The 14071-nt window shown below is 37.2% G+C and overlaps 1 protein-coding gene across 4 annotated transcripts in view; it reads right to left on the bottom strand.

The window, feature by feature from the left end:
• The window catches only part of LOC139119282 (thymidylate kinase-like), a 57585-nt gene that overhangs the window by 34501 nt on the left and 9013 nt on the right, over nt 1–14071 (bottom strand). Inside the window, exon 6 of one of the 4 annotated variants that reach the window (XM_070683010.1) lies at nt 12366–12554. The exons of the other annotated variants lie outside the window; for them this stretch is intronic. The gene's annotated coding sequence lies outside the window, so the exon portion shown is untranslated. Of the gene's footprint in view, nt 1–12365; nt 12555–14071 lie in introns of those variants that run through there. 4 annotated transcript variants of the gene reach the window in all.

Genomic DNA, 14071 nt, shown 5'->3' with positions numbered 1-14071 from the left:
TGGCAGATGTACAGACTTTGCTATTGAAATTCCTGAAGTAAAAGTGTGATGCTTTACTATAAAACATCTATCAATAACATTTAATTCAGTGTGTCGTAGATCATAAAGACTGGCCAACCTTTTTTTTAAATTTCTGTAGCGACATTGTTAATATGTCACAGATATATTTTATATCTGTACTAACCCTGTTATTGCGCAAGAGCTGGTACATGAAATTTAAGATATCACACAAAGCATGAGAAGCAGTTTCACTTTCATTTTTTCCAATTGGTTATGTTGCTCTTCATTTTGTTTCACACTGAAAATTTTATCTGCATGCTTTCAGAACATTCCATGGTGAAATAATTTTGAAATGTTCGGCCTTGTGTGTTTTCAATAATTTTTGTTTTGAATCTTAAATGAGTGTGTTCCTTTCACCACCATGTGAACAGCTTGTTGCATACATTGATAAAACCTGCAATTTATGTCTAGTAATTTCTAAGTTTTATAATCCTTTACTCATAAAGAGGACTCCCTTCCAAAAAGCTAATGGAAAATTTTCCCAGAAAGTCAAAAATACCTGAGGCTTAATATAATCAATTTGGAATGGTAAGGCATGAAAATTTTTGCAAATGTCATCACTGAATCCAGTGTCCTTGACTTTATTGAAATCCATTAAACTGCAAACGAATGGCATTAATCAATGAAGTACTGATATTACTATTGCATGCTACAGGATAAAACTACTACAATAAAATGTGAAGATAACATATTATGCAGCTCAATTTCATATCAATTACATATACAAAATATGCAGATCCATTTGAGAAGATATGAATCAACTTGAATCCAGTCTTGGAAATGTATTCTAAGTACACTTGGACAGGTTTTGGTTTTGCAGAGAGCAAGTCAACTGGAATGCATATTTCTCAGTCAATATGTTTTTATGCTATGTATGTATGCAATTGGATTTCAGCCATTTAATTTTAAAAAATATTTGCAGAATGTTCCAACATTATACCGGTAAATGTGAATTTGGACAAACTGACAAAAATTGTGCAAAACAACATGTAATAAGACTTCAGGATCAATGTGAGTGATAAAAATTATCTCAACAATTTTTCTGAGAGGACAAGACATTCCGAAATGTTTTTTCAAAAGCAGGCACACCGTGTCTGAAACCAGGGTTGATGCTCTAGTTGGTTTGTGTTCCATATAACCCTTCTACTACTGTACTTTGACCTTGTGATTATTTTCAGAGCTTAAGTTGGACCAAAATACCTTGAAACGTTGATGAAAAGCCTTGAGGAAATGAGCACAGAATACAGTGACAGGGTTTACTAAATTCAGATGACACGAACAACACACTTGGATGGGTATCTGGGTTTCCATTGTTGCCAGTGTATAACATTTATTCATGAGATGAACAATGCCATCTGCAGCCACTGTGAGGGCAGGGACGACCTGCATGGCACCACGTGACGGCCAGTCCGTGGTAGCAGCTTGCCGAAACGATTCATCTGCATGGCCTTATCTACTGAAAGGGTAAATCATGTTTACATATCATGTGCATCACACATATTATGTAGAACACATACTGTGCCATCTGCAGTCCTATCTGGTGCAGTGGTCAGGTCAGGGACAACCTGTGGGCTTTTACAAAGATGTTACAGGCATGGCACGACAGCTGGTCTGTCATGACAGCATGCCCTGTTGTTCTGCACACGAATCAGATATAAAGATCTCACACACATGTCATGTAGTACATATTTTCTGTGCCATGTATATGTCGTGTAAACTTGCCATGCACATGAAATGTATATATAAACACAGCACAATATCTGTTTGTTGAACGTTTTGCGCTCTGAAAGCAAACATAACTTTAAAATATTTACCTCAGAATTCACATAAATCTGCTTCATGGTGACTTATTACTTGCTGCTGTATTCCATTCAATGTGGAAAAAGTGAACTACATTACATTTTACTCTGTCTGCTTTACAATTCCATGGATTTGTTGATGAAATTTATTTGTTTTACAAGTAGGAACAACATCACAGTTTTTGCATGAAAAACTAAAAAACAGATTGAAATGAAAACTTGAAATGTTCATGTTTTCTTAACATGCTGGCCTGAAACTCAAACAGATCTCAAATCATTTCTTAAAACATATTCCTGTACAGTGCTCTCTGAGGTTCAACAGAGTTGAAAACAAATTTCACAAAAATAACTGCACCCAGTTCAACACAGCTGGTCAGTGGACATGGAGGATGGATGAATGTGGGTAAAAAAGGGAAAAAAGATGATATGCGCTCTGCTGTTGACAACCTTACCAAGCACACTAAAATCACACTATTTCCAGTCACGTTCAGTCACATGAATATTTGCAAAAGCGGCAAGATTAGGGAAAATACTTTTTTTTCGCAATTATTTCTCCACAGTTCTCCCTCATTTTTTGGACTAGTTTTCTGCTACAATCTCCATGTTAACCTCCAATAGCACTGTTTGCGGTCACATGTTTGTTAATAGATATAGATGCACTCACACAACAACAGACACTGCTGCTTGAGATGCATACAAATTTTGTCAGTGTTGCATGCGTGGCTGTTGGTGCATCTTACAGTCTGAGCTATTAATGTCTCCTGGTGTTCATTGTAACATCGGCAGTCGCCTATTCAATTCCATATTCCTTGTTCCTGAATGCGTAGTTTCCCAAAAATGTAATCTTAAATTTGCGGACAAATATTTATTTTTGCATATTAATGAGAGATCAACATCATCATTTGCAAACAGCCTGTTTCATTGCCATGCAGCCATACCTTGTTAAGTCAAATATCTATCCATCCATCAGTTGTCCCCCCCCCCCTCAATTTCCTTGATTAAACATCTCAACAACACCATAGTTTGCCATACAAAGTTGAACAACCAACACCCTCAGTCTTATTCAGTTAAACATCTACCCTCTAACCAACATAACTCTGCCTTGCTTTGACACCCATGCCCAATTACACACCTGGTCTTGATCCCTAGGGGCTTGACCCATGCATAGCCAGAACACCAACACGTACACATCTATCACCCCATATGGCCCTTATATATTTGAACAGTGCTCTGCTAAAGTACTTTAAGATCCTTAGCGACTACCCCCCAGGTACTATGGTCTGAGAATTGCTTGGAAAACAATGTTAATTTGGTTAAATCTTGAAATATCAGTTGTAAGCCAATCCACAATCAAAAGCTAATGGGCTTGAGGCCCATCAGAAAACAGAGAAAACACAAACTGCTGTAAAGCTGTAATATGTTAAATATGCATTTTACAGGATCAATGGGCAAAATTCAAGCATGCTGTTGCACTACATCTCTTTTCAGAAATTTTACTGAAGAAGCAGGCTAGTAGCATTTTAGTCTACACGAACAGACTTTTAAATTACCAGGCTGTTAATATTCATAAGTTTTATAACCATGCTGGTAGTATTTTCCATCTACTTGTCCAACAGACTTGTAAATTGCCAACCTGGTGCCCAAAGTGTCAACTCAATGGGCCTGTGGGAAAATGAAGCTAGACAACTATTCCATTATTGGCTTTTTGGATCTGAGAATGATTCCGTGTTCTTGAGTATGAAACTCTGGACTGTAATAAAACCTACATTTCTTCTTTTGATGTATTTCAAGCATGTTGAAAATGAGAAGTTTGAAACTTTTACTCGTTCATTGCTATGAAACCATCAGTTGTTTATCCCTAATTCCCTGTCACCATTGATAACAATAGCTTTGGTCCAAACCATGGATATGGAAAGGTTAAACTATTCTCTCCCAGAAAGCAGAACAAAATTAAGAAATTACTGAGAGAGTAAACTTTGCGACTATAGAGAGGCAAATTACCTCAAATTTATTGATATTTACGATTTCAAATGGTTGCTATTTTCTGTGTTAACTCTATAACTGAACGTTTTCAATGTTCCCCAAAACCCAGATATCGGAAATTACACTTTCTCAACAGGATGCAAAGAAAGTCCACAGTAGCTGTTGACTAGTGTAAAGACTTCTAGGATATTTTGAGTCTCAAAATCTATCCTCAAGGCACATTCTCCGTTTTGAAGAGCTACACTCCCCTGAACAGTCCTGAAAAGTGTTTTTCAATGAAGTACCAAATTCCAGAGCACTATGACTGGCTATGCAAGTCATTTCTATGTGCACTACAAATTGAGACCTGTATAGTTTGATACTTTGGAAAGACATGCAAGATGTCAGGACCCCTCCTTTTCCGTGTGAATCACCTCTTCAGCTAATGGCCATGTCTGGATGCCAGGATCTGTAAGCACTCTACTGTAACACAAACTTACGGATTATGTTGCTTCCAGAGCTCCCTTCTGAAATAAAATGGCCATCGGGATTGACCCTCCCAAAGTTCCTCTTGAAAGTAAACAGCCATCGACACCGACCATTGACCCCTACCCCCGAAGATTGAATGCAAAAACACAAAATAATATAGAAATAACGGGCGGCGCGCCGACCATCAACGTTTATTTGTGGGCAAGGGCGAGAGGAAAGCCAAAAATTAACGGGCGAGGCTTGCCGAGCCCATTAATTTGGCTTTCCTCTCGCTCGCGCCCATAAATAAACGTTAACGGTCAGAGCGGAGTCTGTTATTTCAATTATATTATCAACGAACCCCGAAAAATCGTCAAAATTTACGAAAATTTCCTGTGCGAACGACAACGGGGCCCCAGAACCTGTCAGTGAGTAGTGCGCGTGCTGCAAAAATTTTGCAAATCCGGAGATTTTTTTGGAAAAAGCGTCTAAACTTGGCCAACAAATGCTCCATTTTATTTTGTGATTGATTATGATCTTTGTACAAATCACAATTTTCGTTTTAGCCGTAAAGTTACTATGTTTACGACATTATTCATATTCACGGGCATGAAAACAAACCATTACTGTGTATTTGTGGGTAGTCGCGTAGTTCAGCTCGACCAATTAAAACGCAATGGACAGGGCATGGTAATATAATGTGCTGTAAAGCTATACATCACACACAGGATTAGTGGACAAAATAAACTTTGAGTGTGGTAATTTTTCCCACCAAAATGTCTGTGCATCTACTTGCCAATTTTTAAGAATTTTTTGCATAATTTGAGACCAGTGGCCAAAATTTTTTATTGGCTACAGTTTTTGATCAATATTTTGGCGAAAGTCTGAAAAAAATAGTCTGGAACTGAAGAAATTGTCTGCTTTATTGTATTTTATAATGGTGACAAAAATTGGCTGTGGCACTCAAAGCGTTAAAGAGTGCCAAACTTTGCTTGAAAATCACATGCTGAAGTGAAGTTTAAACAATACTGTCAGAGTGAGACCTGAAGAGACTAAAAACCTCCTGTAAAAATTCCAAATAAATTCACTCAGTACCACATCTAATCAGTGTTCAATCAAACCTGTCTTCACAGTGAGAGATGTGGACGCAATATTTTTATTGTAACAAATTTCGACATTTCTTCCGACTTGAAGATTAATGTAACCTGTAAAATTTACCACAAAAATATGTATATTAAGAAATTAATTTACTAGTCTCAGGGAACTGAAATGGACATAACTGCTGATTGTGAATTTATGGTTTACTTTGATCAAACAAATGTCAATAGTTTGGACATTTTCAATAAATGAATAATAATGCTCTGACATCATGGTATTCTACAGAATATTAATTAAACACCTCAGCAATTTTGCTTTGAAATTTTCCCTTAAAGGAGATCATAACTAATATCCATGTTATTTACATTTAGTATTGTAAAATATTACACTCGCTTTTTAAATATTTTGTTTTTGGCAAAAAGGACCATGAAATTTGCTACCCTGTTATATTCTCAACAACCTGGAGCTGTACGCGATTATACCGTTGGTTGTATGGTTCTTTCACAAAGTTAAATCCCCTTGTCTCCAATTTGTAGTAATTCTTACAAAACAAATATCACTACATTTGATGATAAATGTACATTTTTGGATATTTTGCAATACGGTATGCTTTATAAATATCTATGGTTCTAAGATAGAATGCACTTCGGGGACAGATATTTGGATGCTCACACATTAACGATACTTTTCTGATATACTACTTATGGGAGTTCATTTTAAAGCTCTTGGTATAAGAGAACTTTTCACAGTCCTAGTTTTTTTGAAAATTGAAAAATATTTTTCCCCCATAGAGCTTATACCAGGATGGCAGCGATTTTGAATTTCAAATATTGCTAAATGTTAGGTAATTTATTTCCCTAGTGCCTACTTTGCACCATGACCCTTGATTTTTATTTTTTATTTAGTAAGTGTACGGCTGAAAGTTAGGTAAGTTAGGTAATGTATTTCCCTAGTGCCATTTGCACCATGACCCTTGCTTTTTATTTTTTATTTGGTAAGTGTACGGCTGAAAGTTTCATTGAGGAAAGTTTGAGCAAAATAAGCCTTTCACTTTCGAGATGAATACCCCCGGTACTACTTTAAGTTCAACTTGCTGGATATGATTTTTAACTTAGTATAGTTCTGTATGTGAGCATTTACATATGTAGTGGTGGTTTCAAATATTACAGGCACATAAAACCTTACACCCATGTCAATTACATCCAACATTCCATGTTCACTACTTCACTGAGAGTATTTCTGTTTCATCTTACACTGTTTCTTTATTTGCAGATACACTGTTTAAAAACTGCAAGGAAAGGTCATTGAACTGTTTTGTCTTGCAAAAAAAAAAAGCTGAAAAAAATATGTCTAGCAATTTAAAATGTTGCTGTCTTTCATTAGCACCTAGCCAACTGTAACCCCCCAAGACACCAGACTTAATCTTAATGTGGATAAGGTGTCCTGTACTTTATTTCAGACTCCAACAGCCTTTGGGAACAAAAATATTTCAATTCTAGAACTCAGCAGTACGTTGGATGAGCTGGATTCTGTATGCCACATGTTTAGAAGCTGAAGACAGGGACAAAGGAAAAACCCAGTGTGTTACTTGAATGAACAAATTTGTCTGCAGGGTCTACATTCTTCACAACACAAACACATAAAATGTCAGTTCAAATATTGATCAAGCCAGAAAATGTCATGAATTTTCTGTTTTGAGCACGCTGGTTCCACAAACATGTGTATCTTAAATAATATTTTAAATATTTGCAAGCATGATTTTCTGGTATGAAATTTTTTTTTTCCCCTTTCCGTATTTGTTGAATGTTGACATTACGATCAAGTGTTCACCATATGCATAGAAATATATCACTCAACGTTACAATGGTTTATTTCACTTGCCTTGTTGCCATGGCAAAGCTCAAAACAATCGCTAGTCGTGTTCTACATCACAAAATTTATCTCTAACTGTACACAGTGATCTTACTCTGCCATATTTCTCAGTCACTATTGTGCCAAAAGAAAATAAATTTCAATGCTTGACTATCCCTGAACCATACTATTTCAACTAATTTTATTTCAGTCAAAATATATCATACAAAAATAAGATGTGCCGTTTGCGGTGTTGTATCAAAATTAGCACCATATGGTAGTTGTTTTAAAACTAAGTTATGGCTGTCTTGCTAAAGAGGGCAGTCATCCCTTAGCAACGTACCGATATTACACCTAAGGAATGACTAGCTCTACAAAATGTTACAAGGGCCTTGTGGGTAAACATACATCAACTGAGTTCAGGCCATACATCAATGCAGTCCAGGCCACACAGTAGAAAGTTAAACCTGGTGAAGACAACACAGCTGAAAGTCTTCAAAGCTGAACAGCAGAACTGGCCTGGTACCGAGCTACTTAAATGATGATACAAGACAAATCTTGTCACTTCTAAAAAAAGTCAGGGGACTGTTGGCAGTGGTCTCACAAAGTCATTAGTAATTGGTCCAATTCTGTTTTTAGACACATCAGTGAATTTTTCCAACAAATTCATTATTCTCACAACCGATGAGAGTAAATCTGCTGACACGCTGTGTCTCGGCCAAAAATTTATACAGTGACAGTTTAGAAGACTACTGCAGCTGACATTTTGTTATCTTTTAAAATGTAGTGCACAATTCAAGGTGCATATTCTCCATCAACAATGGCTCATTATATATGCATGAGGAAACAGTCATCATTAATATAATTTGCATAAAGTGAATACACTGACTGATACAGATTTTGGGCATTACTAGCATCCGGACAAAAGATAACATGACCATTGATTATTCATTTTTTTTCTGGCAATACTGCTTTTTAGAAGCCATGTGACCACACAGGATATCAGGCGATACTAATGCCTTGTGTTGTTGTTTTCGTCTGGTTGAAGCTGCCTAGGGTGCTACAAGTGGTGGTCAGGAATTGTCTATCACCACAGGGCTGAAGTGATCAACAAGTTATCAGGAAAGAAAAGTTTGTAATTTTTTGAATTGCAAATTAAACTGAAATTTTTCTTTTACATACAATAATTTGCATGATTTTATACAAGTTTACACAGCTTTGACAGAAATTTCATCACTTACTCAGGCCAAATAAAAAACCATGTGTGTTTCCTGTAACCTGACCTACCCTAGAAAACCTGCTGACCCTAGGTATTTTTTGGCATTTTAAAAACATTTTGAGTGAATTCTCTAAATTTTACGGCATTTTCTGGGTGTCAGCCAAGAAAAAGAAACCTATGTGTAGTGCTGAGCATCAGATTTCAGACAGCCAATGTTTTGCGTGATCAACTAAAAACTTCTGGTAATAGTACATAAGTAGACGTGATAACCAAAGCGTAAGCGTTTCACACTGAAATTTTGACAATAATATTGATCGCTATTTCAGGTTTGTTACTAAATACAGCTGGCACGTGCACGAAATTGGACACTACTGCTTGAAATTCAGACAAATTTTATTGTTGTAGCCTGTAGTCTGAGCCATAACAGGGGTTTCATTAAGTTTTGAAGTAGGGGGCCAGAATGATAAAGTAGGCGGCTTTCAGCTGCCATGACCACAAAGCGGTAGTCGTTGGGGGAGGGTCCGGGAGGGGGTGTCCCCCCCTCCCGGCCGAAGGCCGGAAACTCTTATGAGCTAAAATTCACTTTTTATAGCTCACAGTCACTTGAATTTCTAGTATTTTCAGGAGAATTGTCAGCAGTGTTCCAGGACAATATGTGTTCATATCATAAAAGCCATTTTCCTGGGAGATTAGGCCTAAATATGATAACTATCCGATTGAAAACTATCCGTATTTTCTATCCTGGGTCGGTAACACTGCTGGTGGACAGAATTGTCCCCGAGGTTATCGTTCGCCCAGTTAAAGCGATGAAATTCGTTTCTTCGCTTCGATAAAGTGTGTATGTGCGATGTATGATAGTGAGCATGCGTGCGTGAGTGCTTCACGAACTCTACAACGTGTTGAAAGGTCTCAGTCAGAATAATGTAATAACTTAGCCGGCTATTGAACCACTCTTTTTTGGGAGTGGAGATTTAGCCGACTGGTTCTGTCTCGGGCCTCTCAGCTAGGCGACTGATGCCGTATTTTATAGAAATAACGAGCGACGCGCTGACCATTAACGTTTATTTGTGGGCAAGGGCGAGAGGAAAGCCAAAAATTAACGGGCGAGGCTTGCCGAGCCCGTTAATTTGGCTTTCCTCGAGCCCGCGCCCACAAATAAACGTTAATGGTCAGAGCGGAGTCTGTTATTTCCATTATATTATCAGCGAACCCAAGAAAACCGTCAAAATTTCCGAAAATTTCAGGAGCGAACGACAACTGGGCCCCAGAAACTGAGCAATACGCGACGAACAGTCACGCGCGCTGTAAAAATTTGGCAAATCCTGAGATGTTTTCAGAAAAAAGTATCTCAACTTGACCTACAAGTGCTCCATTTCATTTTGTGATTGATTATGATTTACGTTTGAGCTGTAAAGTTACAATACTTTGAGTTGTTAATCTTATTATTCATATTCACGGGCATGTAAACAGACCATTACTGTGTATTTGTGGTCAGTCACGTGGTTCAGCTCGACAAATCAAAATGCGACTGGCAGGGCATGGTAATATAATGTGCGTTCGAATCCGATTGAAAACTATCCGTATTTTCTATCCTGGGTCGGTAACACTGCTGGTGGACAGAATTGTCCCGAGGTTATCGTTCGCCCAGTTAAAGCGATGAAATTCGTTTCTTCGCTTCGATAAAGTGTGTATGTGCGATGTATGATAGTGAGCATGCGTGCGTGAGTGCTTCACGAACTCTACAACGTGTTGAAAGGTCTCAGTCAGAATAATGTAATAACTTAGCCGGCTATTGAACCACTCTTTTTTGGGAGTGGAGATTTAGCCGACTGGTTCTGTCTCGGGCCTCTCAGCTAGGCGACTGATGCCGTATGTTGTGGGTTCGAATCCGATTGAAAACTATCCGTATGATAATTCATAATTAAAAATGATAAAATGTGGCAATGGTGACGATATTGTCAAAAAAGAAAACTAAAGTCTTAGAATCTAAGAACCTCCATGCTTTTAGGAGGTAAACTATAATAATGCACTATTATTAATGATATAAATGTGATATTGTAGATGATAGTGTTACATCTAGACAGGGGATGGGGGATTCCCCTTCTGTTGTAATGTTGGTACCCAAATTAATTTGTCAAGGGGGGACCAGCCCCCCCCCCATGGTCCCAGTCACAACGTAGAGATACAAGTAGAACACATAAACTGGTGAAATTCCCCCCCCCCCCCCCCCCCCCCCCCGGAAATTTTCTGGTAAAGGGTGAAAATCCCCCTTGTTGATCCCCCTTGTTGATGCCATCCTGGATGGAACACTGATATTTTCAGCACATTAAAAAACGAGAAACGTTTCATGAATGTTATGCTTAAAATTAAGAACCCTGATGTTATGTACTATGGAATCTGTAGATGAAGAACTTTTATACCACAAAGGAGGTAAAAAGGATTATTATTTATTTATCAAGAATGATAAAAAAAGACAGTGATTACCATATTTCGCAAATACAAACAAACACCCTCAAGGTTATTTGACATGGTTATGCAAAGTAAGAACCTTGATATAGGATATGAAAATTTGTACGTTCAGAAGCTCACATTTGGATTTAACCTGACGATCGCTTTTTAAAGTGAATTTAGAGGTCTTTCGTATTTTAAACCACTATGGGCGAATTCTTATTGGCGTGGGTAGACCAAAAAGCAGTACATACCATACCTCCAGCTGGTTACATACGTTCACATTACTAAAATTCGAACTGTAATCGGGAAGTTTTTTCGTGAGAAAAAGTCAGGCCAGTGCCTTCGAAAACAGTTTAAATCCACGTAATTATCCTTCTCTTGTTTCTCGGTGTACTTCAAAACCGAAAATCGTACAGCGAAACTTGACCTTGCGATCGCTTCTCTCTTCATTTGTTCATCGACCATTTTGAATTGAGCTTATGACGGCCGACAGGTGTAGTACGCACGTTTTCATTGGCAAACATAAAGGTCCCCACATACGAATCAGCAATTCAGGTAGCCAATGGAATTGTCCGTTGCAATTTCGATTTTTATTGAGGCAGTAAACGCAAGACCGTGCTACAATGTAGTACACGGCGATCGTAGCAGTCGCTCATCTTCTAAACTTGTTTCACATATAAGTCGTTAAATAGTTTGATTACACAGTTTGTGATACTTGTCTGTATAATTTCAGAAGGTAAAATATATTTGAGAGATAAAAGAGTTAAAATTTTCCAAAAAAGTAGCCGGCGAAATCGTGAGAGTAACCGGTCAATTTCGCCGGCTGCCGGCTCTTAATGAAACCCCTGCATAAATTAGTGTGACTGTTAGTATGCATTGTAACACTAGCAGGTTTTATTTTCATTGTTCTTGCAGAAAATGCAGACAAATATTTATTTTTGTATATTAAAGAAAGAAAAGTGACATCATTTGTGATCAGTGCAATTCACCATGCACAATCACAAGGTACAGGACATTCCTCACATCTTTAAATATGAAATTGGAGTTTTTCCATTTTATTTTTGATTTTGAAAGACAATGGTTCAATTTTTCCTCGAGGAAAAACTAAGCAAAAAATTAGGTCTTTCAGTTTCAAGGCACATCCTACCCTTAATATTAACCTTTCAGATATAACACTTGCAACCTACTCACTTTATTAGCAAAGAGGTCTGTCTCTAGGGATGAATTGCCAGTTTACAAATAATTTAAAGATAATATAGAGTTACAAATAGTTTGCTATCACAGTATGGATTACCATTGGCAATCGGCAATGCTTCAGCTGTGACAGTGCACCTGTTTGAATCCAAAAACTGTATGTAGTTTGACTATATTGTAATTTGAAGTTTGAAGTATACAAGGTCAAGGTTCTATTCTCACTATGAGTCAACTAGCATAAATGATTCGTTTACATACAAATGAAGAGTATTACATCATGCAGTTCTTGCTCGGTTCTTTATTTCAGTAACAACTGCTAAAGAATCAGCATTCCAATGTCAATATTTGAAAGCTGGAGATTTCTGAATCAATCATGAGCACATACTTTCACCTTTGAACCATGAAAATAGCCACACGTCTACGTTGAGGGAGAATACACGTACATCGCATCCCTGTATCATGAAGTGAAGCTATCAGTAAACAAGTTTACAAAACTGAAGTATTACCAATCTATGTCTGCATGATAACATGATAAAAAAAAACTTGCTTTTCCACTGTAATATTCATTCTAATCTGAAGGATGTTGTTATATCTACACATGTGCCCTTGATCAGCCAAGCACCAACCCTAAACTTTCAATGAAAGTTTCAAATCAAGGTAATGTTAAGGCACTCAACTCAGATTTTCAATGTTTTGGGAAAATGAAATAAAAAAATCCTTGTGTGTGAATCTCATTCATTCTACATGTTTATGTCACATTTTAAACATATCATCTGTTACACTTTTTCTGCCCTAAATTCTTTTCAGTGACAATGAAACCAATCATTTTTGAACGTATGTCTGGGTGGGTTTTAGGCAAGCGCCCACCCCAATTCCTGGAGAAAATTACACATTCCAGATCCTGGATGCTCATGCTGATAAATACAGTATGATGGCCCAGTGCATGAGGGGCATATCACCTGTATTAAAGCCTAGGAGATACGCCCCTGTTGCAGTCTGGACCATCAAGTAGTTATAGTGAATCATATAGGCTGACAAGTTCAAGATTAATTCAATTAGTTTCACACAGTTGTCTTACAAATGAAATAAGTTAAAGGTATCTAACATTTTATCATTTATTTATTGTTTCTTTATGGTCAAAATTGTTATTAACATTATTGACACAATTATTAGCTTGTTCAATAAAAAATATAAAACTATAAAGTCAAATGGACTGGAATATCCATTATAATGAAAAGCATTGAAGAAGTAAAAAGAAATCCAAAGTAAAAGATACAAAAAGAAACAATAATAAAATCATATTCATTAAAGATAAAATTCAAAGATTATGGATGTAGGATTAAAATGTACAATATAAGAATGTGCATGTCCCAAGTGAAAAACAAAGGTTCTATTCTCACAAGGAAAACGTGATAGAATGGCTGTAGAATGCATCTTGTATTCTGATGTAATGGTACACTGTGCTGTGGTTTGACACCATCCTTTGTGTTGAGTTGGTTGGTGGTTGTTTCTTTGGCTTGACAATCTTCACAGTGAATCAGCTGGATCCAATCTGCTGTGATGTCCTTTGCTATCTCAGGTTTATTTGTCTTCTGTGATATCTATGGTGCTGTCATATGGTTCACCAGCTTTACTGTAACTCAGTCATGCTGGAACAGCTTGGAGTTAAAAATGCCCGATTTCTCATTGGGAAACCCAGAGATGTATAAACTCACAATGTCAGCTCATATCTCTGTATATAACACTGCATACGGAAACAGTTTATTCAGAATACACAATGTAACCATGATTATTTTTATTTACATGTTCTACTATATGCATGTACAAAAATATTCATATATGAGTCATCATATACAAACATTCTCTTAAAGGGGAACACATGACATTGAAGAGAACTCTTCTAATGATTTTACATCTCAAGTGGGGTTCAAATGTGGTGCAAATGGCGCCATCAATGATACTGAAAGTG

The sequence above is a fragment of the Ptychodera flava genome, chromosome 19, assembly GCF_041260155.1.
Source record: "Ptychodera flava strain L36383 chromosome 19, AS_Pfla_20210202, whole genome shotgun sequence".
NCBI lineage: Eukaryota > Metazoa > Hemichordata > Enteropneusta > Ptychoderidae > Ptychodera > Ptychodera flava.
The sequence above is the reverse complement of the archived record's forward strand: the minus strand, read 5'-3'. Positions and strand labels throughout refer to the sequence as shown.